This window comes from Dipodomys spectabilis, unplaced genomic scaffold, assembly GCF_019054845.1.
Source record: "Dipodomys spectabilis isolate Male_0828 unplaced genomic scaffold, ASM1905484v1 ptg000095l, whole genome shotgun sequence".
Classification (NCBI taxonomy): domain Eukaryota; kingdom Metazoa; phylum Chordata; class Mammalia; order Rodentia; family Heteromyidae; genus Dipodomys; species Dipodomys spectabilis.
In genome coordinates this window covers 32,680,009-32,706,322 of record NW_024870772.1, presented here as the reverse complement: position 1 = coordinate 32,706,322, position 26,314 = coordinate 32,680,009, and the positions used below count along the sequence as shown (strand labels likewise).

At 43.1% G+C, this 26,314-nt stretch overlaps 1 protein-coding gene across 1 annotated transcript in view; it reads left to right on the top strand.

Annotated features, from left to right (window-relative positions):
- The window catches only part of Slc7a1 (solute carrier family 7 member 1), a 68,880-nt gene that overhangs the window by 12,907 nt on the left and 29,659 nt on the right, over positions 1–26,314 (top strand). The window contains exon 2 of the mRNA XM_042685732.1: positions 19,852–19,942. The gene's annotated coding sequence lies outside the window, so the exon portion shown is untranslated. The remainder of the gene's footprint in view (positions 1–19,851; positions 19,943–26,314) is intronic.

Here is a 26,314-nt window from a genome sequence, read left to right as displayed (position 1 = left end):
CCTCAAAGAGGCTTGACAAGGTCCTAAACTTCCTCAGAAATTTTACTACATATGCCAAAAAATATCTAGAAGCCTTCTGAAATTCCTTCCTGTTAGTGGTTTCTGGTACCTTCTCATAGGAAAAAGAGGGAAGAAGAGAAGTAGAACTGGAGTGTGAGAAAATGAAGGTATGTGGCTTTTATTTTAGCTGTGTTGTTTGGTTCATTAATGTAATACTCATTAGAAGGCTTTCTGTTAAATAGGAGGTAGAAGTATCATAGAAAAATGAAAATGATTAAGAAAGAAGGCAGCAATATCTTAAAAGAACAGTGTCTATATCCTTTACGTGTTTATTGAAAATTTGGGACTGTGGTCTCTCTTCTGTAAAACGTGAAGTAAGACTGGATTTCCAGATCGGGATGGTGGTGGTGATGGTGGAATGGGGAATGAGATACTTAGGATTCCCTGTGAGTCTTTGGGTAGTCTGTGAAGGTTTTTGTTTTTCGTTGGTCGTGGGGCTGGAACTCAGGGTCTGGGGGCTGTCTGAACTTTTACACCAAGGTTAGTATTCTACCATTTTGAGCTACAGCACGACTTCTAAGTTTGTGAATTTTGTGAATATGAATATCCCACCATTACATTTATTTTTTGGAAAGTCGAGTTAGCTTTTATGGTTCTTCTTACAGGAAATTAGAAGTGGTTAGAGGCCATCTTTCCATCTTTTTTAGTTGTTAACAAATGTGCACACTTTTATTTGATATCCCAGGCATTTAATACTACTATTAGTAACAATCTGAATAGTGTTAACTCACCCATCACATACATGGGTGAATCTTTTAAATTTGGGCTCTTGGAGACTATACCCTGTTTTCAGCACCCTTTGCTGTTTTGTGAGGGAAACTGAGTCAGTTGGAGATATGTGGCGATTGTTTAGTGCAACAACCATGTGAGAACATTCAGACCTGTTTAAAGGTGTGAAGAGATGCCCATGAGGACGGAAATGCTTCATATCTTGAGGTATGTATCCTGCCAGTGTTTTTGGAATATGTGGTATGGAATGGAGCTCAAGGAGGGTGGGCAATATGACTTACGTATGAAATCCCAGCAGTGCAGGAGGTAGAGAGAGGATAATCGTAGTCCAAGGCCAGCTCTGGGCAAGAGCAAGTATAAATCATCAGATGTGATGAAGCATCATATAGGAGTCCTGGATTCTGATAGGGCCTCAAGGACCTTTAGATTCTAGAGGATGTACAGACTCTCTAGAACACCTCTAGGGGCCACAGAGGTGGGGTCTACTGGGATCTCACATATTCCCCTCCAAGTGAATGGGACTATGCTTCTACCCCAGTTGCCCTGTCTCAGTGGCCTGGAGACCTCATTCCACTGTACTAGGCCTGGATCTTGTGATAGATCCTTGGCAAGGCACACATGCTCATGGCCAAATTTTCTGCTTCTGGATTTGGAAGAGATTGTGTTAGGAGACTGTTTTGGATTTCCCACCCCGAACAGGAAACCAGTACATTCCCTGACTGGATCCACCCAAGAACACCCATGCAGTTTGGTATCTACACTGTGGAAGTGCCATGAGAGCAGTGACAGTGAAAAGAGGGCTAGTGTTAGGATATTGACACAGATGACCCTTGAGAAACAGTACTTTGGCTGTGTTAGCAGAGATATTCAGCAGGGTGCTGTGCAACCTGATGGGCCACAATGGCTTCCTCCTCCCCAATTTGGTGACAGTACTGGGGCTTTAATTGAGGATCTTGAGTTTGCTTAACTTTTACCACTCAAGGGTCTTGCTGACTTTCTCACTGACTTTCTGGCTTCAAACTTTGATCTTGATCTTCAGATCTCAGCCTCCTGAGTAGCTAGGATTACAGGTGAGAGCCACCAGTGCCTAGCCAAAATGGTTTTTGTAAAGAAGAAACAAAAATTAACAATAGCAACAAAAAAAAAACAGGCACCTGGTAGCAGCATCTACCAGATTTGTGCCCCCTGAAAGTAATATTCCAGTAGAGCTTCTGCAGTCAGAACAACGAGTTTCCTCAGTGTCCCTGTGGAAAGAGTGAGATTCTTGGGCTCAGTGTTTCACAGTGTGATGAAACGCTAGTGGACACTCACCCATTGGTGACAAGGCCAGCTGTTTCCTAGGGTCTGGTCCTTGCCACCAGCGCCTTGTTGTGCAGGGCCTCTCTGGGGGAGGGTTGGAATGTTGGGATAGGCCATGAGAATTTGTAGCCCTAAACTATCTCACCAGGGAGGAAACCCGAGTGGTTATTTTTTAAAAAGGCTATTAGCCAGCCATCCACATCAAAACATATACAGCCCCCATCAAAGGAAAAGGAAGAACTTTTTTTTTTGGAAAGGGTGGGGTGGGGGACTGGGTTAAGCTACCCTGCTTGGATTTAGGGTGAGGCATTTCAACAACAGCAACCCAAACCAGCAGATAAATAGAAAGAGCTGTCTTTTGCCTGGAACTTTTCTTTGGGGGAAAAACTCCTTGATGGTGTTTTGGCTTCTGCCCTCTGGGGAGGCGAGCTTTCCCCTAGTAGAATAAAGTAAAAGGCAAGATTCAGACATAGGAGAGGGAGTTCTTAGCTGCTACCAGGGATTACATGCATAGCAAAGGTCAAAGATCTGGGAGGAAGGCTTGGGTCTCAGCATGAAAGAGCTCTCAACAACCTAGGACAAGGATACTCAGTCACTGTCCAGCACTGATAGATCTAGAGTACCTCGTACCTGGGCCTTGCCCAAGGTAACCACCATTGAGTCAGCAGTTTGTCTTTTCTAGGAACAATTTGTTCCAGATTCTCCTTATCTTCCAGCAGCCCCTGCATCTGCTGGGTGGGCTTTGTCTGGACTTGGATAGATACAGCTAAGAGACAGATTGTGAAACACTAGTTAAAGTCTTAACTCGTGTGTGTGTGTGTGTGTGTGTGTGTGTGTGTGTGTGTGTGTGTGTGTGTGTGTGTGTGTGTGTGTGTGTACACTGGAGTTCAAACTCAGGGACTGGCGCTGTCCCTAGCTTTTTCTTTCAAGCTAGTGTTCTGTCACTTGAGCCCAAGCTCTATTTGTTTTTTTTTTTCTTTTTACTAATTGGAGAAAAGAGTCTCATAGGTTTTTCTGCCCTGGATGGCTTTGAACCTTGATTCTCAGATCTCAGCCTCTTGAATAGGTAAAATTGCAAGTGTAAGATGCTGGTGTCTGGCTATATCTGCCTCAGTGTCTTACCGAGTCCTTTTAAGATTTGCCTGGGCAGGTATGCTCTGGTTGTGATAGTATTGGTTTTCACATGCAGATGTGTAGATACTTTTAAAAAATATCTTTGCATTGATCAGCATGCACTGACCTGTGCCCCCAGTTCATGGAAGGTTCACAGGAGAACAAAGGATGGCAAATAGATTTGCAAAAAGAGACTTCAGTTCATGTTTGAATGTCTTTAATATTTCCTTTTTGGGCAGATAGCTGATAAAGGTTGTATTACAGAAGAAAGGAAATGAGAAGAAGGGAGGAAATTTCTCATTTGCCACTTCTAAAGAAGTCTTGGCTTTTGTTTGGAGATGGCAGTGCTTTCTTGAGGAAGTTGGCTAGAAGATTTGGGAGACTGAGAGTCAGAGATGTGATCAGAGTTTCAAATTGCCGTGGGCCATAACCAGTCAAGACATACATAGACTTCACCAACCAGCTCAGGATATCAGCTTGTGTCCCTTGTAGCATGTTTCCTTGGTTAGGACTTAAAACTATTTTGAATAAAGTTTTTAAGAAAGGTAACTAGGACTTTAGGTAATAACAAATGATACCAACATGGATTGGCCTGGTAGTAGAGGGGAAAAAGGAAGCAGACTTCACATTGTGTAGCATATGGAGTTTATCATGAGTCTTTCAACATGCTCTCATGGGTCGTTCTGCTCACAAAAGGTTGCTTTGTATGTAAGCTTTCTCAAGACAGGACACTTGATCAATTTGACTGGGATATATTTCTATTGTTCTTGATTCCTCAAACACAAGTTGCATGGTATTTCAGAGAGGAGCAGGACAACCTTGGCACCCACAACTTTCATTCTAACTCTGACATTCTGTTGTACATTATAAAATGAGTTGCACCCCAGGATGGACACTGCCCAATCTGACTTGACTTAGGAGCGGCTCATGGCAGATTCCCTTGGCCTTTGTAATAGGATACTTTCTTCCTTGTTTACCCTTTACTTGACATACCTCCCCCCACCCCCTGCCCTGGGACTCTGCCACCCTGCAGTTAGTGTCATTGTCACTGCTCAATGTCCTGGGTACTGGGAGTCTGATTCCTCAGCAGCCCATCCACCACCAACCAGCAAGATGCTTGGCATTCCATGCTGAGAGCCTGTGGACTCTGGTATCATGCTTGGGCTCATCTAGTTCCCACTGGTGGTGGTGGGACAGGAGGCATTCAGAGCTGGAATCCAGGCAGATCATTTGTGGAGCTGCTGAGCAAAGCCTGAAACAGCATCAAGAGCAAAATCTTCCAGAGGATGGCTGCTAAGGTATAGGAAAGGAAGCCTTTAATCCATGTAAATGTCAAGTTCATTGCACCATTAGCTACCTCAGACATCTAGTAGAAGAAGACTACATTATATGTGGAATTTTATTTGAATTGTAGAATTGACCTTGTACTCCAAACAAAATAACTTATAAAGCTTCAGATGGCTATAAAGCTTCAGGTGGGTACTGGATATTTAGGTAATGAAAAGAAAGCCCCTGAAGTAGAGGTGACCAACCAGCCTTGAGGGTACCTCTGACCTAGAGCTACCTGGATGGGGAAGGGGGAGACAAGGTGTTGGTGCTGGGCAGAACTGGGTTCCAGCTTTGGCCCCAATGTAGACTAGATGTAGGATCCAGTTTCCAAGCTTCCTCTGTTACCTCTGGGTACCAGGGACCATGGGAAGGACCGGTTGGTTCTCAACTAGGTGTTATGCAATTAGCAACTGTGCAGTAGGTATTAGTCCTCTGTTTTCCATGTTCTTCCACTTTTGTTTTTAGAAACATAGTATTTAATTTCACATCTAAAAGTGAAATAATACTTCTTTTTTTTTTGGTCAGTCCTGGGGCCCAGGCCCTAGGAAGAATGCTCTTGCCACCCTCCCCACCTTTATTAATGTCAGGCCTGGAGCTTGAACCCAAGGCCTGGACGCTGTCCCTTAGCTTTTGAGCCACACCTCCACTTCCAACTTTTTGGTGGTTAATTGGAGATAAGAGTCTTCTGTCAGCCGAGTGCTGCTGACTCACACCTATAATCCTAGCTACTCAAGGAGGCTGAGATCTGAGGACTGCGTCCGTCACTCAAGTCACAGGTAGCCTCAAGCCTGGGCACGAGGTATCTCCCTGGCTGCTGGCCACTTGGCATCCTACCTGGCGACAGCATTTTACTTTGACCTTTCCTTTGAAGAAGGTTTCTGAAGCAACATTGTACACATAAAGGTCAACAAAAGAGTAGATGATACCTCAACAGAAATGTAAGTTAAAAGGCAGGAAGTGAGGGTGCTTAATATAACCAGATCGGAGAGGATGAGCAAAAAAAAAAAAAAAAATGCCCTTGAAATATTCTTTAATCATTTGTCTTTAGAGAGGTAAAGCAAGACTTGGAAAACAAACATTTCCATTTAATGTATACACAGTTTGGCAAAACAAATAACTGGTCTTTGTGAGCCTCTAGACCTCCTGGCAAGAGGAAAGTGGTTTCTCTGGGCTGGGTATTCGTTTCTGTCCAAGTTCAGACTGGAAGAAACACTAGAAATCCCTTCTGGTGGAGCAGGGAAAGACAAAGCATTTTGTTTTCCTAATGAAAGTTCAAGCTTCCAAATTTGGCCCCAGAGCCAACGGAGATGAAGAGGCCTTTGTGGAGAGTGACCCATTGAAGATGACTAGGGTTCACTTCCTGAGTCTAAATGGCACATGCTGAGACCAAGGCTACCAGCATTCCCAGGCATGTAAGATGAGTGGGTTTGGTTATTCTGGAGAAAGTGCGGCATTGCATATTTCATGCACTTTGAAACAACAATTGGGAGTGAACGTTGAGGCATTAGCTAGGCACTCACTGGTAACTCTTACCAGTCTGTAATCCTAGTTACTCAGGAGGCTGAGATTTGGCTATGAGACTTTTATCTCCAATTAAACAACAAAAAGCCAGAAATAGAGCTGTGGCTCAAGTGTTAGAGCACCAAGCCTTGAGTGAAAAAGCTAAGGAATAGCACTCAGGCTCTGAGTTCAAACCCCAGAGTCTCTCCCATTTTCTCTCTCTCTCTTTCTCTCTCTTTCCCCCCCTTCTCCTCTCTCTCTCTTTCACACACAATCATACACACACACACACACACACACACACACACACACACACACACACACACTCCAGTCATTATTAGCTGTGACTTTTGTAATGTCACTTGGTTTGTGCTTATAATAGTTGGAAATCAATCTTAATATGTAGGACAGTAGCCCTCAAATCTTCTACCATGGGAATTGAGGTAGATGGAAATAAACAAGAGCTTCATTTTTTTTGTGTGAACTATTACTATCAGTAACTTAATTTTTAGCTGTATGTTTATATAATGATTTGTTGATTACAAAGTATCTTCATACTATAGAACAAGTTATTTGTTGTACTTAATAGCACCTACAATGTGCTGATTCATGTTTATTCCAGCTTGTTCATCTTGCAATGGAGAAATAGGAAGCTCAAAGAAAGAACTAACTTCTCCAGATTGTGTGTGTGTGTGTGTGTGTGTGTGTGTGTGTGTGTGTGTGTGTGCATTGCATGTGTATGTGCATGTGTGCATGCTGGTCCTGGGGCTTGAACTCAGGGCCTGGACTCTTTTCTTGAGCTTTTTTGCTCAAGGTTAGGGCTTTATCATTTGAGCCACAGCTCTGCAGGAACAAGGTAGAGGACACAGGTGAGGTGAGGATAAGTCATAATGGTAAAATGGAAACAGACCATACTGCCAGGGGCAGGCAGGGTTTCTAATTCTTCATCAGATCAGTGAGTAGATACAAAATGTGCTGCAGAATATTTCCATCCGATGTGCACTCAGTCTGACAAATCAGTAATGTAGCTTAATAGGTGCTGGCAGGCCCTGGTACCCTGTTTCTCACCAAGTTGAGAAGAGGAGGCTCAGGGGAAGGCCCATTACAGGTAGCCATTTTATTTTATACCACACAAACATTGTGAATGAACTACTCAGGAGTACTCGGAAGGCACTGCTTGCTAGACATTTTTACCTTGTGGGCCTATCTACGTAATTCACTGATGTCAACAAGGCTGTATTTTTATATCAGAAAACTTGTCCCTAGTCCTTCCTGTGACTGGAGTGTCTGAGGACAGATTAAAGGGCCACCTTCCTGTTCATTGGTCAGGTTCTGGCCAGTCTTGGAAATGGAGTCTGAGGTCCTGAACCTACCCCAAGCATTACTCCCAAGTTGAAATGAGCTTTGGGACCATTTCCACCCAGCCACTTAGAGCTCAGATAGGTACCATCTGAGGTGGGGTTTTTTTTCCCCCTCCATTAATGAACTGAGGATTGATAGCTGATTTTCTGCCCATGTGACTTAGCATTGTGTCTGCATACCAGCTGTTCAGATGGCATTAAAACGAGGAATAAAAAGAGACAGTTTGTTTTGATATTGTGATTTGTTGTTCTAACTGATCACTGTACTGAACTGGGTATTTTGGGGGTGGGGGGTGGTTATTACTAGTTTTGTACCTTGGGAGCAGCCTACATTAGAAGGAGTAGGACTGTTTGAAGTCCCTGTTTCAGTCACACCGCCAGCCTGGAGCCTGCATTCTGGGGTTGGTTGCAGCAGCAGACATCCAGAGCCATTGCCCAGAAAGCTACAGCTACCAGTTACCCTGCCAGAACAGGCAGCTGGCATTCCCAAATTGGGTAATATGAGGTGAGTTTAATGAAGTAATCATTTATTTATTTATTTTGCCAGTACAGGGGCTTGAACTCAGGGCCTGGGCACTGTCCCTGAGCTCTTTTGTGCAAAGCTAGCACACTGCCATTTTGAGCCACAGCACCACTTCTGGTTTTCTGTTGGTTAATTGTAGATAAGAGTCCCATGGACTGTTCTGCTTGGGCTGGCTTTGATCTGCAGTTCTCAGATCTCAGCCTCCTGAATAGTTAGGATTACAGGTGTGAGCCACCAACACCTGGCTTCAAAATGTTTTTATACAAACATGTTAAAAATAAAGCCATTCTTACTAGGCTTGATGTCACACCCTTGTAATAATCCCAGCACTCAGGAGGTGGGCTCTGGAAGATCCAAGTTCAAAGCCAGCCAGAGAAAAAAATATATAAAAATTGGCCAACTTCTGGGCCAGGCCATAGTTTTCCCAGTGTACTATGAATGCTTTGAAGTCTGCAGGATAATTTCTGTTTTAATGGTACATTATTTTCTAATGTGAGTTAGCAAAAGGAGATGGTAGAACCATCATAAACAAACCTATCCCATGGCTGCTACCTTCAGGGTCCTGTGGAAAACTGCCAGACCTTAGACTGAATAATGGAATTGAGTTTAAGTATGTTTAGTATTAGGAGTCAGATGACTTCCAGTGATTGGGCGCTAATCCATTCATGAGAGTACATAATTAAAAATTGTTGAAATGCCAAACGTTAGATTCCTTTAAGAAATAACTTTATTCGTGACAGTGTACGATGCTACTAGGAATGTGGATCAGAAGAGATTAAGCTGTCTCTTTCCTTCCCAGCACCATATTCCTTGATTATTTCATATTTCAGGGTAGCCTTTGGAGATCATTCCACACAAGAGAACAGACCCACAAATGCTAGGTGTGCAGTGCCCAGTCCACTTGTCCCATTAAGGCAGTTCCCTTCTCCTCTCTTCCTGCTGGGGAACTCTGAGGCATAGTTCTATAAATCTCTCTAGTTTGCACATTCCATGTCCCTTTCATGTTCCTGTTATAGAGCTGCAGCAACCAGTTAGCGATTTAGCCCCAGGAGAACAAATTATTCTTAAGTTTATGGAAGCACAGAAATCCAGAGGCTTGTGAATGCTTGCTTAATTCCCTCTGGTAATTATGGGGCTGGTGCATGCAGCATCCTGGAAGGATTGCCTGCTCTGAACCGGTGCTGACCCCATGGGCTTCAGGCCACATCCGAGGTTCATTTGTCTACAGGTGTCTTTAGAGGTGCTGTGCTGTCTGGGGTGGGTGTATATCACCTGCTGGGAGTTGTACTGAGCAGCTGCAGGCCCAGGAGTGTTGCAGGAAGTCACTTGTCAGGAAGTTTAGCCTTGGCACCCAAAAAGCCACCACCTAGCCCAATCTGAGCATTTTCTGCATGTTCAGTGTAGGGAGAAACCCCACATTTGCTTCTGCCTCACTGGGCTGAACCTATCGTCTCTGGGCTTGCTGGTGATTTCTTTGCCCCTAACAGTGCATTTTACCAGCCTTATTAGGAAATAATGCTAGGCTATTTCTTTTCTCCTTAATGAGCTTAGTCTTTCTCCTTAGTGTGTGTGTGTGTGTGTGTGTGAATGAATACTGGGGCTCGAAATCAGGGCTTCATGCTATTGCTTGGCTTGTTTTGCTCAAGGCTGACACTCTACCAATTGAGCCACCCCTCCACTTTAGGCTTCTTGCTATTTAATTGGAGTCTCACAGACTTTTCTGTCGGGCTTTGACCCACAGTACTCAAATCTCAGCCCCTCCTGAGTAGCTAGGATTATAAGTGTGAGCCAGTGGCCCCTGGCTCCTCACAACCTCTTAATGCCCCCCACCCCATTTTCCTCTGTGGGTACAGATACACCCCAAGTAAAGGAGCTCCCTTTCTCCTGCACTCATTTTGTAATTTAAGGCTTAGAAATGATATTACATTATTTAAATTAACAAATGCTGCTGTCTTCCTTAATGCCCTACCATGGGTGAAATATGCAAGCTGTGTGTTTAGATTGGAGTTCATGTTCTACAGAACTATAAAAGATGATGATATATTAACATGGAGCAAATTTCCTTTTGTAGAACTCTCACAGCAACATGCCTGTTAAATATAATAAGTAGCTATATGAATAGAGAGGAGAGCCTCTTCAACCAACGGCAGCATGAGTTGTAATTACTGATTTTCAGGGATGTGTGGGTGATAAGCGTTTTGACTTGAGTGGGAATGGAAGTATGTAGGGACTCCATCTGCCTGGGTATGCTGGGTAGGAAAAGTACACTAATTCCTCTGGGGAGCCATATTTCCAGTAGCATTGTCAAATACAATTTATGTGCTATAAAGTTCATCCTTTTGAAGTATAAATTTAGCATATGCAAATGACTATGCAACTCTCACAGATGAGTTTAGAACATATTTTTCCCTTACCCCTATTCCTTTCTCCCCAGATCCAGGCAACCAGTAATCTCTTTTCTGTCTGTAAACAAATGTATGGCTTTTTGTGGCTGGCTTCTTTCGAGTAGCATAATGTTGCATGTGTCAGTACTTAATTACTTTTTGTAGGTTTTTGTACTTTTTTTTAAAGCATAGGTTTCTCATGTGTTCATTAGTTGATGGGACATTTGGGTTATTTCCACCTTAAGGTTCCTTCTTTGGTTTTGATGAAACAATTCATACCATCTCTTGGGTGCTACAGAGGGGAAAGAACTTGGGTTTTGATTTAACAAAGAGGTAGGTTAATAGTGGTAATGAATAATATTGTTATGACATTTGTGTTCAAACTTTTGTGTGGACATATGTTTTCAATTCAAGGACCTATGCAGGTATGTGATTGCTGGTTTGTAAGCTCTAATTCTGAGGTAAACCTCTGTTAAACTTTTTTTTTTCTTTTTGGTGCAGGTCTTGGGGCTTGAATTCAGGGCTTAGGTGCTGTCCTGAGCTTCTTTGTCTCCAGGCTAGCACTCTTATCACTTGAGCCATAGCTCCTCTTCCAGCTTCTTGGTGGTTAACTGGAGATAAGTTGGCACCCAGCTTAACCCTTTGTGGTTGAGTTAATATTAATATTTTAATATTAATTATTTTGAATATAAGTATTTTTAAATTGTAGTAAAATGCACATGAAACTGACCATTTTAGGCAATTTAAGTGTATAGGTTAATGATGTTATGTATATTCACATCACTGTCCTATCATCACTATCCTCTCTGGGTTTTATTTTTACCTTTTAATTATTTTAGTTGTGGTATTGGAGATCAAACTCCAGTCCTCGAACCTGTAGGTTTTGTGCTATACCACTGAGTTACATCCTCAACCCTTGGTTTTTTTGAAACAAGAGTTTTACTATGTAATTCAGACTGGTCTTGATCGCCTTTCACCCTGCCTCATCTCCTGAGTGCTGGGGTAACATGCATGCACCACCATACCTGGCTCCTTCATTGGTTTTGATGAAACAGTTCATACCATCTCTTGGGTACTACAAAGGGGAAGGAACTTTGACTTAAGAAAGAGGTGTGTTAATAAAGTTACTGTCTTTGGGGAGATATGAGGGTGTAGATAGCAATAGGCAACTGTAGAGTGCCTCTCTGCATAGATGCTGCTGTTTTAACAAGCTGGGGTAGGGTAGGGGTACCTGAAAAGGCTGCCCAAGAACTGAGAGAGGAGAAATGGGTTGGGGAGGGAGTCCGCTCTCCCAGCACCTCTGCAGGGCACAAGTAAGGCGCACAGGATGCTGAGTTCATGATGGTTCATTTTCTATCCATTCACTTGGATCCTGGGAGGCGGCAGGAGCAGGTCCTGTGTTAAAAAGGGGACAATGAATTGTATCTACTGAGCATAGGAGTATACAAACACAAGGTCAAGCGTGCCTTTTTTTTTTTAAGGAAAAATCATCACAGAACTGGAAGAGTTTCTTTAGAAGATTGGCCTAGACTCTCCCCAGCAGAGCTCAGGTCCTGGCTTCTCTTTCTTGTGTCTGAGAAACCACTGGTTCTCTCTCCCTGTACCATGTAAAGTCCTCCACACTCAGCTTTCATCCAGGGATGGGCTACTGTGGGATGGGTCTTTGGTTCCATTTTGAAATGCCCCCCTGCCCAGGCCTCATTTCTCTACTGTTCACTTTGAAGACCACCCTGCAGTGTTTTCTCCAGTAGCTCTTTTTTTTTTTTTTTGCCAGTCCTGGAGCTTGAACCAAGGGCCTGGGCACTGTCCCTGAGCTGCTTTTCTCAAGACTAGTGCTCTACCACTTGGGCCCCTTCTGGCTTTTTTCTGTTTATGTGGTAGGCAAGCACTGTACCACTAAGTCATATTCCCAGCCCGTTGGTAGCTCTCTTATTTAACTCATTTCCTAACCATCCTTAGCTTTTGATAAACAGACACTTCAGATATCCAAAAGAATTCAGGGCAGGCATCACTGTCAACCCTAGCAGTTCATTAATGGGATAATTCTTTTTAGAATACTGACAAACTGTGTAATTAAAAGCTGATTATTCACACAGACGTCAAACAATTAATTCCTCACTTGAACTGGAACATCTCTTTAAATAGTGCCTCCCCCCCCCGGGCTACATAGAGCTATTTAGGTAACTCATGAGCTATTTGGCAGAGAAATCTCAAAGTGCCAGTTAGGAGCTGATACAGTTGAACAGAATGAAATTGAGAAATAGTCATTTATCCCAAGAAATCCCCCAAGAAAATATTTCCTTCAGAAAGTGTTTAACATAGTCAAATTCATCCTTTCAATTTATTTACTTATTTTAAAAGTTTTGTGAGCCTAGTAGTTTTAGTGGAGAAGTAAGGAAATCAAGGAGTGTTTTTTTTTGCTTTGTTTTGTTTGTGCGGTTACTGGATACTGGCACTTGAACTTAGGGCCTGGGAATTGTCTTAGCTTATCATGCTAAAAGCTCTACCACTTGAGCCACATCTCTACTTACAGCTTTTTTTGGTGGTTTAATTGGAGAAAAAGACTGTCATGGACTTAACTGCCTGGGTTGGCTTTGAATCAAGATTTTAAAATCTCAGTCTCCTTAGTCGCTAGGGTTATAGAAATGAACTACCAGCACCCAACTTCAAGAAGAGTTTTAGTATGAAAAAGATAAGGAAAATTTTAGACTAGTTGCACCAAAACTTTGTATACTTTATACTATACCTACTGTAATAGGTGAGGTGGGTGTAGTGGCTTTATAGGCTAATTTGAGTATTAAATTAAGGCTTTATTGGAGAATTAAATGAGGGCGGCCCTGGGTAGAAGTAGATGCTTCCTGTAGCTGTTCATCATTGTCAGGGAGCTGAAACTGACTTCAGGTGTGTATTTTATCTATGTTGGACCAGAGGTAAAATTCAGATCTTGTGCATAAGAGCCAACAACTATAGGGAGGAAATGGCAGAGTGGAATATCATTCCACCTTTCTTTACTTGCCTTTGTGGCCCTTCCTTTCTCTTTATCTCCCATTTTCCAGCCCTTGTCATTTTCCCCTTGTACATTACCACAGTATTTCTGCATTAGGAAGCTAGCTGGTTCCTTTCCTCCCTTAGACTTCACCATTTTGTGAATGTATCTGTGTATGTATGTGCTGGTACTGGGGCCTGAACTCAGGGCCTAGACATTGTCTCTTAGCTTTTTTGCTCAAGGCTGGCTTTCCATTATTTGAGTCACAGCTGACTTCCTTTTGGTTGTTGATGAGAGATCAGAGTCTTTTCTTGGGGTGGCTTTGAACCATGATCCTCAGATCTCAACTTCTCCAGTAGCTAAGACCACAGGCATGAGTACAATCTAAAAAGCACAGGCCTTTTTAGATTGTGTTGTTGAGTGTTAAATAATAAGTGGGCTAGGAGAGTAGCAATCTTTCCCGTGTAAGAAATTCTGCCTCATCTCTAAAAGTTGAGTTATGTCTCTTGAGTACTTCCTATGATGGATCATCTTGACAAATACACTACTGACACCTGCCAGGCCTCGAGGACAGGGCGACACCCCGCAGTTCATCTCCTTAGACTTTGTCTCTTGTCTGGCAGTTCTACAAGATGACAGACCCACTTCTGGAGATGATCCTGGCTTCATACAGAGGCTTTGTCTCCATCCACACACCATCTTCTTTGTTAACTTTTTTCCTCTGCTGGTTTGGGATGTGATATCTGTAAGGTTTAATTAGGTAGCCAATAAAGGATACACCACACACTATTCAAGCAGGAAAAGAAGTTTAGTTACCAAACTGCTGCCCCATCTATGCATGGTGGAGAGGCATGGCTGCAAGGCTGACCCACCCCTGGGCCAGGACTTACCTAGTTCAGGGACAGGAAGAGGTGTGGCCAAGTGGGGGAAAAGTGTGGCCACACTGGATCCAGATGTGATCTCAGGGCCTGGGGCCCTCGTAGGGTCACATGGGAGGCATGTGACCAGAGGTGGCCCTGGATGAGACCTAGCAGGAGCGGGGAGGTGACTGTTTCCATGGGTGCCAGTTACCTAGGTAACATAGATCACTGGGCGGAAACTTAGTCAAGATGTAGGGAGGTGTCTGCAAAGGGTCTTCATGGCCCAGGGCAGACCTTACAGTAGCAAGGTTTTCCTTTCTTCTGGGTACTGGAGCTTGAACTTAGGGTCTGGTTACTGTCTCATGGTTTTTGTTTTTGTTTTTCCCTCAAAGCTAGTACTCTACCATTTGAGCCCTACCTCCACTTTTGGCTTTTTGGTGGTTAATTGGAGATAAGACTTATAGACTTTCCTGCCCAGGCTAGCCTTGAATCACAATCCTCAGATTTCAGACCTCTGAGTAGTTTGGGTTATAGGCTTAAGCCTCTGGCATCAGGCCCACCAGATTCAAAGCTACCTGGGCTGAGAACATTGCTCTTCTCCTGATTTGGCTCCTTCCTCTTGGCGCCCTCATCAGATTTCTGTCTGCGTGTAGACTGGCCTTCACTGCATATTGCAAGTCATAACAATGAAGAATCGTATAGGTTTTCTGGAGTGCTTTGCCTGTTAAAAGATGACTCACCAGAATATGAGCTAAGTAGCTCAGGGTAATTTTAATCATTGAAGGTTTGAGAGTAGGGTACATATCTTGCTGTTATTTCCTTGACCACATTTCCTTTACACCTTGCACTTTCTTTCTACTCCCAAATACTGTAGAGCCACAAATGCCTGAATAGATTGTGTGGTCTCTCAAAGACATTTTTTTACATTTACATTTTATTGTCATTTTGGGATGTGGTTAGATACTAGTTGGGATTGGTTTTCAGCAAAGGTGGAATCAATCACGAGGGATATTAGAACGTAGATTACCCCCAAATGGCAACTATCTGATGTCACACATATGCTAATCAGCTAGTAATCTGTCACTCTGAAAAACAAAGTACGAGAAATGAGGGAAAGAGGTAAGATTGGGACATTATCAAGTGGGCACTGAAATCTATTTTCATACCATCTGTGGAGCCTTGAACCACAGCTGTATAAGCTATGAAAGTCAGGCAGAAATTGGAATGCAAGATAGATATCTGGTGCGGGGTAGAATTACAGAAATAAGGAAATGTGTAAATGACTTTCACTTTCTGATTTATCCACATACACTCCTTTGAGTCTATTCTATCTAGTGACAAAGACTGGATAAATCTAAAAGGCAGTGAGTATCAGCTTTTCCTTACTGTAGCAAAATGCCAGAGGTAATCCACTTACAAGGAAATACAAGAGAAAGGCTTAGTTTAGCTTACAGTTATGGAGGATTTAGTCCATGCTTGGTTGGCCCTACTGCTTTGTGTCTGAAGAGGCAGGGTATCATGATTGAAGGATATGTCAGAGAAAAACTGCTTACCTCTGGCTAGGAAGCAATAAGAAGCTAGGGAGATAGGGAGGGAGGTTGTAATACCCACAAGACTGCTTACTAGGGTAATTTCTTAAAGTGTATATCACCTCTTAGTTGTGCCAATAGGGTGGGAACCAAACCTTTGACACATGGTCTTTTGGTGTTTCAAGAGCAGAAGGGTGAAGGAGAGAGGCGTCCCTCCCACGTTCCTGTTCCAGAAACCCTTGTCAGAATCACTCATGTCTTAGCATGTCAGCAGTCAGGCCTTTAGCAAGTTCAGATTTCAGTGCAATCTGCATGGGGTCCCTACTTCAGGCTCTAACTGGGAAAGGAAGGGGCAACCCCAGACTGCCCGCAAGGTCTCAGGGGACAGTTCTGATTCTTTCCCTATGGCTTATTTCTTATTATAACACATAATTTCTTTAGAATTCAGGAATGTGTCTCCTGATAGTGTTTCTCCAGTTAGTAGTATTTCATCCATTTTTGTTTTTGAAGAGCTATTGCCAGTCAGCCATGTAAGCTACTTAGTTCACCACTGCATTCCCAAATGCTAGAATGGTGCTCCAAACTTAGTATCTATCAGTGGAATGTACAGTATGATAACTCAGTCATAGTGTTATAAATACACTCTCCAAGAACTAGTGGAGTCACAACAATAGATACCAAAATAAAGAAGTGTCAGCAAGGCAAAATTTACTTCTGCAAAAGGGTGCGCCATTAGTCATGAATCTGTTAAGCAAGCACACAGAGCAAGCAGGCTGCTCCCCTATTTATCATCTCTGAACTCAGCAGTCCCCACCCCTCTGCTCAGATTGGGTGAGCTTTATCCCAATGGCAGTAGGCTCTGCCCCTCTACTCATATTGGTTGAACTCAGGTTCACAATCTGCTCATGATTGGCTGACTTGAATAGGGTAAAATCTATTTGCATAAGATGACTTTGAAATAACAACTGCAGTATACAAGTAATCTCAAAATATTCCTGCATTCTCTCTATTTCTTGAACAGTCTGAGGTCTGTCTTAATTCCATCTTGAAAAGAACCAGTTTAAGACAAAATCTTATATTTCAAAAATCATTCCTGTTCTCAAAGCAGTTCTTTTCCTTAGCAAGAGTCAAGCCACCAGGCCAAAGCAGAAACTTTCAAGCCTCACACTTTGATTTAAAAACAAAACAAGCCAAATCAAAAACAGTTTTTTCTCACAATAGGCAAGATAGCTGTCGGTGTAAGTTGCCAGAGTAGTAGTTGATGTTTTATAATATAAACCAAGAGAATGCATGGTGCTGGTGGCTCATGCCTGTGTAATTTCTAGTTACTCAAGAGGCTGAAATCTGAGAATCAATTCAAAGATAGCCCAGGCAGGAAATTTTAACCACCAAAAAAACAGAAGTAGAAGTGTGGCTAGTGCTCAGGCCTTGATTTCAAGCCCCAGTATTGATGCAAAATCAGTCAAGACAGTGTTACTGGGTCCTATCTGTACTGAATGGTCAGATCTGATTCCTTTTAAGATTGATCAGTGGAATTTGTTGATATTTACCTTTTTTTTTTGTCAGTAGTGGGGCTTGAACTCTGGGCTTGGGTGCTGTCCTTGTGCTCTTCAGCTCAAGGCAAGAGCTCTACCGCTTGAGCCACAGTGCCACTTCTGGTTTTCCAGTGGTTTATTGGAGATAAAAGTTTCATGGACTTTCCTGCCCAGGCTGGTTTTGAACCGTGGTCCTCAGATCTCCGCCTCCTGAGTAGTTATGATTACAGGGTGAGCCACCGGCAACCAGCTGATATTTACCATTTCTTTATGCACTTTGCTTGGCATGTGCTGTGTGTCTGCTGTGCTCGCGTGGTTACACTCTCACAGTTCCCTTTGCTCCTGGGAGCTACAAAAAGATCATGTTAAAATGCTGCTTTCCATATTGATAAAGAAATGGGAATGAATTATTTAAGTATAAGGTGTGGCATCATCATTATTCTGTGTTTAACAATGGAATGTTCAAATGTGGAAAATGTGAGCAAGTGGGTTGGAACATTCTTGATCCTAATGAATCCATTTACCCTACATTTCAATCCCATTCATCCTGGGCCCACCTAGGGAAATCTCTGCACCCAGGCCACTTGATGAGCACCTTCCTTCTCTCTGCAGTCAAACATAGTGACAGGATGTAGGCATCTCTGGGGCCATCGTCATGACTGTCAGTCACACAGATTGAGGAATACAGACTCTCTCCAGTTTCCCTTCTAAACATTCCTTTACTTACCCTGTCTATGTTTTGTAAATTTGTTCTCCAAACAACAGTTTATTGCCAAAGCCAATCCTGGGTCTTCTGCTACTTTTGGTTCTACCAACCACAGAGATTGGCATGTGAATGCCCGTAAGGCACCTACCTGGCCAGTCTCCCTGTGGATTCTTTTTTCCCCTGTAGTGTTCTCACAGCACAAGAAGTAGCAGTATGTTGATAATTAGGGACATTTGAGTATGAACTTTACTAGGGCTTGACCTAAAGGCCTGGTGGCTTAGCTTTTTTGCTCAAGGCTGATTTGAACCACAGCTCTACTTTCCAGCTTTTTAGTGGCTAATTGGAGATAGGAATCTCGTGGACTTTCTTTCCTGGGCTGGCTTAGAATTGATTCCTAGATCTCAGCCTCTTGAGTAGCTAGGATTTACAGCCATGAGTCACCAGCACCCAGTGTGAACCATATTTAGATACTACTGAATTAAAGCTTGGTTTCTTTGGTGTGATAATGACATTACAGTTATGCAGAATGGTGTCATTCTTAGGAATATTTATTTAGATACTTAGAGGTCAAACCAGCTGGAGCTCACTCATCACATGGTTCCTATGGAAGACATTATTCTCTCCCCCCCTCCTCTCAGGTTTTTTGTTTGTTTGTTTGTATAAGTCTGCCATTTGGCTTTTTCACTCAAGGCTAAGTGTTCTACCGTTTGAGCCATACTTCCATTTCTAGATTTTTTTTAAACTGGTTAACAGAAGACAGCTCTCAGTTTTCTGCCCAGACTGGCTTTGAACTGCCATCTCAGCTTCCTGAGTAGCCAAGGGAAAAGTACTTTCTTTCTTTTTTTTTTTTTGGGTCCGGTTGTGGGGCCTGAACTCTGGGCCTGGGTGCTGTCCCTCAGCTCTTCAGCTCAAGGCTAGCACTCTACCACTTGAGCCACAGTGCCACTTCCGGCTTTTTTCTTTTTGCTTATGTGGTGCTGGGGAATCGAACCCAGGGCCTCATGCATTGCAAGGCAAGCGCTCTACCACTGAACCACCTTCCCAGCCCATGGGGAAAAGTACTTTCTAAAGAAAGAAAAAGCAAAACGTGGCAAGATGTTAAATACTTATGAAAGTTTCATTTATATAGGTTTGGGCATTTTCAGAGTTGAAAGTGGGAAGGAAAGAAATACCAGTGTAGAACAGATGTACAGAAGGTGTTGGTCTTTGTTGCACTTACTCACTCTGGCTGGGATTAGCAGTCATTATATGCATTCTTGGCTGCATGCCAATCCCCTGTGAGGTCACACTAGGTGCAGATCACACATGCTCAGGCAGCTTCGTGGAAGCTGTGAGCACCGGTAAATGGCAATACAGAGCAAAGGTGGCTTAGGAAAAGCATGTCTTCGGGCTGCATCCGCACCAGACACTTCTAGGCCTTGGCCACCTCCAAATCCATTCATTGCTTGTAGGACTGCCCAGCCTCAGTTCCTGTGTTTAATCATTATGCTGTGGTATTGCAGGCAGGTGGAACCTCTGTGCCACTTGGTTAACTAGTTCATAATGGAGAGCTCCATTGCTGTTGGCCAGTCATGTGAGCTGGAGTTTGACAGAAGAAACCAGCCAGGATTTTCTGTCTCAACTCTGCAGGCCTGGCTTCTCAATTCTCATGGAGTATGGGCTCCTCTAAGGTCCCTAGCTGGACCTGCAGTTTGTAGTAATTGTATGACACACACATTATTTTTGAAATGGGAGACCACATATCTATGTGAAGTGGTGGGATCTGGTTGGGAAGTCATCTGGTCTAGTTTCCCATCTTCTCCCTCAAGTCCCCATGACACACCACATGTCTGGTTCTTTGTTGACCTTCTTGCCTCCTCCTTGCATTCTCTACCAGCCAGTCTCGTAGGGTCTGGGGCCCAAACAATAATGTCTGACAGCATTTCTTTGCCTTCCAGGAGCTTGAAGCCCCATAGGAACCTCCAGAGAAATCTTGGCTGAGACCCCAGATCCTCGTTGAGAAAGTTGAGTCCACAGGGTCTATTTCAGGTACAGTCCACTCTTTATCACCTCAGCAGATCAGTGTTAGAATGTTATTCATTTCAACCTGACTTGACTGACAACTTCACCCTAAGTCCCTCTCTTTCTCCCTTCCCTCCCCCACTTCCTTTTTTTCCTGTCTCTCCCCATACTTTTCTCCTTCCTTTCTTCCTTCTCCTCCTCTGTTTCTGTGATGTTAGGGATGGAACTTAGGGCCCTTCTAAGCATGCTAAATACTCCAGCTCCTCCAGCTGGATCACACTTCCAATGTTTCCTCTGTGTGTGTGAGAGAGAGAGCACAAGAGAGAGCGAGCACATGCGTGCATCTGGGGGCCTCAGCTTTTTTACTTGAGGCTGGTGCTCTACCACTTGAACTACAGCTCTACCTCCAGCTTTTGCGTGATTAATTGGACATAAGAATCCTATGGACTTTGCTGCCTAGGCCGGCTTTGAATCGCAATCCTCTGATCTCAGTCTACTGAGTAACTAGGATTACAGACATGAGCTTCTGGCACCTAGTATCCTGTCTTTAAAATTTCTAGGCTGTTACTTTTCAGACCTCTGAGCTGTTCAGTTTTTCAGTTATGATCCCAACAGAAACATAAGGCTTTCTTTCTCTTCAGTGTTTCTCCCCTTCTTTTCCTGTGGAGATACCTGGACAGTGCCATGTCACTCTGTCCTTCTGGCTCCTCTTCAAGGCTAGATGGCAGGAATGCTTTAGCTGAGCTTGCCCCTTTGACTCCTGGAGCCTTGTATTTCTCAGTCAAGGCCCAGTTACAACCTCCTTCCTGCTAAATGACTTTCTCCATCTTGCTCCTGTTTCTAACACTTCTTACTGCAACTTCAGTTTGTTTTATTTAAAATGTTTACAGTAGCTTGTCTGGGGTCGGGAGGGGGTCTCAGGCTTCATTGATCTGCTGTGGTCTGTTCCATAGGGCCTGAGAGGTTGAGGCAGAGTATAGTGTAGAGAGAGGTCAAGGCTGCCCAAGGATGCTAGACCTCTCCTTCCTGCTCCCCTACTTCTAAATAAAAATAACTTCTGGTTTTATGTTTTTATCTTGTGCTTTTTTTTTGGTGGGGGGTTATCTGCTGTTTCTCAGGCTTGAACTTAGATCCTGGGTGTTGTCCCTGAACTTTTTTTTTTTTTGCTCAAGGATAGCACTCTACCACTTGCCACTACTCTACTTTTGACTTTTTTGGTGGTTAATTAAAGATAAGAGTATCACAGACTTTCCTACTTGGGCTGGCTTTGAACTGTGATCCTCATCTCTTAGCCTAGCAAGGATTACAGGTGTGAGCCAGTGGCATCCAGCTTTTATCAGGTTCCTTTTTTCTGTGGAGGTGGAGAGAAAGGGGTAGTACTGATAGAGTTTGAGCTCAGGGCATTGGCTGCTGTCCTTTAGCCCTATTCTAGTACTCTACCACTTGAGCCACTTGAGCTCTTCTGCTTTTGGCTGGTTAGAGATTGTCTAGGCTGGCTTTGAACTTTGCTTTTGGAACTTTGAACCTGAGTTGATTGGAATTCAGGTGTGAGCCACTGGCACCCAGCTTCAATCCAGTTTTATGTTCTGCATGATCAAGTATGTTAGATGAGTCTCTGGAAATTAATGATGCAGGTAACAAATCCATCCCTTCTTGATTTCTTGCTGGTAATTTCTGGTGTCTGGCTGTTTTTTTTTTTTTAATGTTCAGATAATTGTACAAAAAGGTTTCAATTTAATATGTCCATTTATGTGTATTAAGCATCTTTTATTTGGTTTGGGGGTTCAGTATAGGACATAGAAGGGTTCTAGGGCTGGGAAGGTGGCTCAGTGGTAGAGCGCTTGCCTTGCATGCATGAGGCCCTGGGTTCAATTCCTCAGAACCACATAAGCAAAAAGAAAAAAGCCAGAAGTGGTGCTGTGGCTCAAGTGGTAGAGTGCTAGCCTTGAGCTGAAGAGCTGAGGGACAGCACCCAGGCCCAGAATTGAGGCCCCGTGACCAGGCCCCCCCCCCAAAAAAAAAAAAAAAAGAGAAGGGTTTTACTGTAAAAAAAAATTTAAAACCTTTTTGCTATTGTTATTTGCCATTGAACTAAAATGGTTTAGTGAACATGGAAAAACCTCATTATTGTCAAAATTCTATTCATCACATAATATGGTGGTAACTTTTTTTTCACTTTGGAGAGAGAGGACACTCAGGCTGGTGAGGAGAAGGCCAGAGAGAGTGAGAGAAACAAGCCTCATTGCTTAGGTATTTTTAGAGTCATGGCCAGTTGTATTCTTAATTGTCTGTAGCTATATTAAGAGTACACATATAATTGGGATCAGGAACTCACATCCAGATCTTAATCGGAGGTATTTGTTGGGGATATAGCCAGTCACCTGTGCCATGCAAGCAACTTTAAACAGGCTGCCCTAGAGTGGGAATTAAGAGGGAAAGCGGCAGGGCGCCTCCCCCGCACCCCACTTCTCCCATAAGCTCTGAGTTCCGGGGGAAGGATTAAACTATAAGTAGGTTCCTTGTTTGTGAGGATGTTGAAACCTTGTCAGTGGCAGAGACAAAGCTGCAGAACTGCCAGGTGCACTTTTCTGAAGACCATAGGTAAAATTAGATCCCTGTCAGCCAAAAGGAGGAAGAGAAAGGAGGCGGAAGCTCTTCATAGGCCAGCTGTCTTCATGGCTGGGCCATGCCAACAAGCCTCCAAGATCCCATTCTTTCCTTCTCGATGCTTATTTAGTGAAATTGCTTAAATTAGGGTGGATTCATTGATTCTGCCTGTTTCCTTCTGCAGTACCTAGTCAGATGTGTCTGTGTTGTCTTCACAGACTCTTTGAGAGCATCTACCTTGTTACCTAAGATGGGTACTGAGTGTTGACATCCAAAGGAAAAGCCTGACTTGGATGCTCCTGTTATTCCGGATTGGGCAGTGTAGGAAAGCCCGATAGTCTTCAGGCCCAGCCTGCAAACCTTGTCTGAATGGGGAGCTCACAGCCAGAATCATGGGGAATTCACTGCCTTGACTTTCTTCACTTCATGGAAGAAGAGATCCAGACCAGTTGGCAGGCATAGCATGGACAGTGCATCTCCAAGTGGTCACACTTGTTGTTTCCTGGTGCTCTCTGAATACCTAGAAGGAGGGAAAGGCACACAGTAGGTATACCATATTTGTTGTGGAGATAGTTGTTAATAGTTGTTTACTTTCTCTTTCTGCACTAGATGGTGGGCACTGAGAGACAGGTACATCCTCATTATCTTCTGTAGCTCCTCTAAGTCCTATCACTATGTGGCCCCAGTTAGATAATTTTTTAGAAAATGAAATAACAACTACTTGATATATGCCATTTTTTTCCAACAAGGAGACAATTATTTTCCAATTATTCAGCCTTAACCAACAAAAGACAGTTTCAAGAGGTGTTGGTTTTACTCCGTAAGGGACTTAAAGAGAGAAAAGAATGCAAACTCACATTTTATGTATGAGTATATAAACCATGAGTCTTTCATTGCTGGAGCTTAAAACCACTCATCTATTTTCTCCCAGTTTCTTTGGATCAAGGAGTCAGATCATGTCTATGGTCCTGGGCTTAAGGTTCACAAGTGTTCAGTCAGGTTGCTAAACAGGGCTCAGGTCTCAGCTGTATGCTTTCTTAGCTGTTAGCCATGTTCATTTCTTCAGTTTGGGACTTGACTGCCCTGGAGTCTGCCTCAGTGCCCAGAGGAATTCTTCTCACATTTTCCCAGGGTAAGGACCCCCTTACTTCACCAAGCCAGGAAGGAGGCTCTCCTAGCAAGGTGGAACCTTTTATAACTGACCTATCTCGAGAAATGACATTCTACCACTTGTGCACATTCTCTAGGTATGAAGCAAGCTATTTGCTCTAGAATTAGAAAGAAAGCTCTAAACTCTAGGCATTGTAGGCTGTTCAGTTCATCTGTGGCTCTACTTGAGCCTGTGGTATCTTCTGGTCTTGGATCATTCATTTAATCAAGGCTTCTAATCTTTGAAGACCCTGGTATAATTGGGTCATTTAGTTCCTGTGCCTTGAAAGAATTTAAGGAAATTGAATCACATTCTTTTCCCTATTTGAAGATACTCTGTTACTGTGTTCCAGGACAACTCCCTCCAACCTCATGGCTGGGAAAATACAGCATGTAGTTGAGGACTAAAGACATGTTGCATCAAAAGATATGCTGTTTCTTTCAGATGACAAGTGTTTCCTCTGCAGTGAGAGTCTGAGATTTTGCCCACCCTCAAAGTATGGTTGTTAATAGGACAGGAAGATCTATCATAAAATGTGGCATTTCCTGCATAGGGATTATTTGTGCATGACCTGTACTGTGTAGATAATTGCCATGGTAACCAGGCCATGTTGTATGTACCTCAGCTCTGAAGGGGAAAAAAAACAGGATCAGGAATAAATGGCAGGTAAATATAAAAGGTTATGGCATTTGCATGTGTAAAGGTGCTTTATCAGTCTGATTAAAAATATCATAGTCTTTAACTCCAATTTCCTGCATGGGGAATAGGAGATGGTTCTTTTTTTTTGTTTCTATTCCTCCTTACTTTATTCTGTTACACTAAAATAAATCTTTGCTAAAACCTATATATCTGTAATGATCAAAGACAGCTATATTGATTGCTATCAAAAGGGAGAGATGGTTAAACTAGTGGAGCATGTGCTTCGTCTCCCAGGCAGGCCACACCCTGTTAGAAAGTTAAGAGTTAAGAAAAAAAAAAACTCACTCAATGCAAAAAAAACCAACCCAACCAAACAAAAACAACACTCTTCACACTTATATAATCCTAGCCACTCAGGAGGCTGAGAGCTAAGGATAATGGTTCAGTGACAGCCTAGGAAAGCCAAATCCAAGAGACTTATAACAGGTGACATTGATCAAGCTGCACTGTAGTTGTTACAACTTGACTCATGGAATTGAAATCCCTTGTAATGAAATAACTTTATGCTGGTTCTGGGGCTTGAATTCAAGGCCTGGGTGTTGTCCGTGAGCTTTTGTGCTTAAGGCTAGTGCTCTACCACTTGAGTTACAGCTTCACTTCTGCTTTTTTAGTGCTTCACTGGGGATAAGAGTCTCAGGAACTTTCCTGCCCAAGCTGGCTTTGAACCCAGTCCTCACAGCTCAGCCTCCTGAGTGAGCTAGGATTACAGGTATTAGCCACCAGCACCCAGGCTGGCAATTTTTTTCTTTTTTCTTTTCAAAGAGAATCTTATTTCCAATTAATCAGTAAAAAAATCAAGGCATGGCAGAAATTGCAGAACACCAGTTTTGAGTGAAAAAGCTAATAAGGCATAGCTCTCAGGCCCTGAGTTCAAGCCCCAGTACTGGCACCGAAAAACAAAACCAAAAACTGCTCAAACAATGATCTCTCTTGTCTCTGTCTCTCTTTCTCTCTTTCTCTGTCTCTTTGTCTTGTTCTCTCTTGGCACCTACTATCTTTTGAATAATCTATGAACCATTCCTATGAAACTCATGTTGACTTTTCTTGTGCAGACTAATGTAAGGAATGGTTGACTTGTCAGTCTCAATTCCTCATCTGATCAGCCTGAGATTCAGGGAAATGTCTAAAAACAGCTAGGAAGAGATGAGGCTTGATCTTCTAATGATAGATTCATGACTCTTGGCATTTTTCTAAGTCCAGTAAAAAATGGCTATCAGTAATTTCATATGGTTCAACCTGATCCTATATAAGTTCAAATTAATATGTGGTGATTGCTTACAACATACTGGCATTGGGAAAGTGGGGTAGGCACTTGGTATATGTAGAAGAAAGAATTTTCTCCATGGCTTCTGGGACAGCCCTACATAAATTTCTTTCTTTTTTGGATTTGAGTTTAGAAACTTTCAAATGTATGAATTGGAGGAAAGCATAATGAAACCCAATATAACTAATTACCAGTAATGTCTCCTTGGTAGACACTTGAGATGGATTGAACTTGCTTCCGTGGCCTTATCCCCCCTCCTTCCATGATTTCATTAAGGAGATTTCCTTCCTGTAATTTAGAAGCAGTGAACCACTCATTATAGAGAAAAAAAAAATCCGAATGCAGAAAATAAAGCCCATAATAATCTCTCTAGAGATAACTGCTTTCTTCTGTCTTCTCCCAGATAATTCTCTGTCTCTCTGTCTCTGTCTGTCTGTCTGTCTGTCTCTCTCCCTCTCCCCCTCCCTCCCTTCCCCTCCCCCCCTCCCCCCCTCTGATGCTGGTCATGAGGTTGAACTCCAGGCCTAAGCATTGTCCTTGAGCTTTTTCGCTCAAGGCTGGTTCTCTACCTCTTGAACCATACCCTCACATCTGGCATTTTGCTTTTAATTGGAAATGAGAGTCTCACAGACAGACTTCTCTGCCTGGTGGCTTTGAACCATGATTCTCAGGTCTCAGC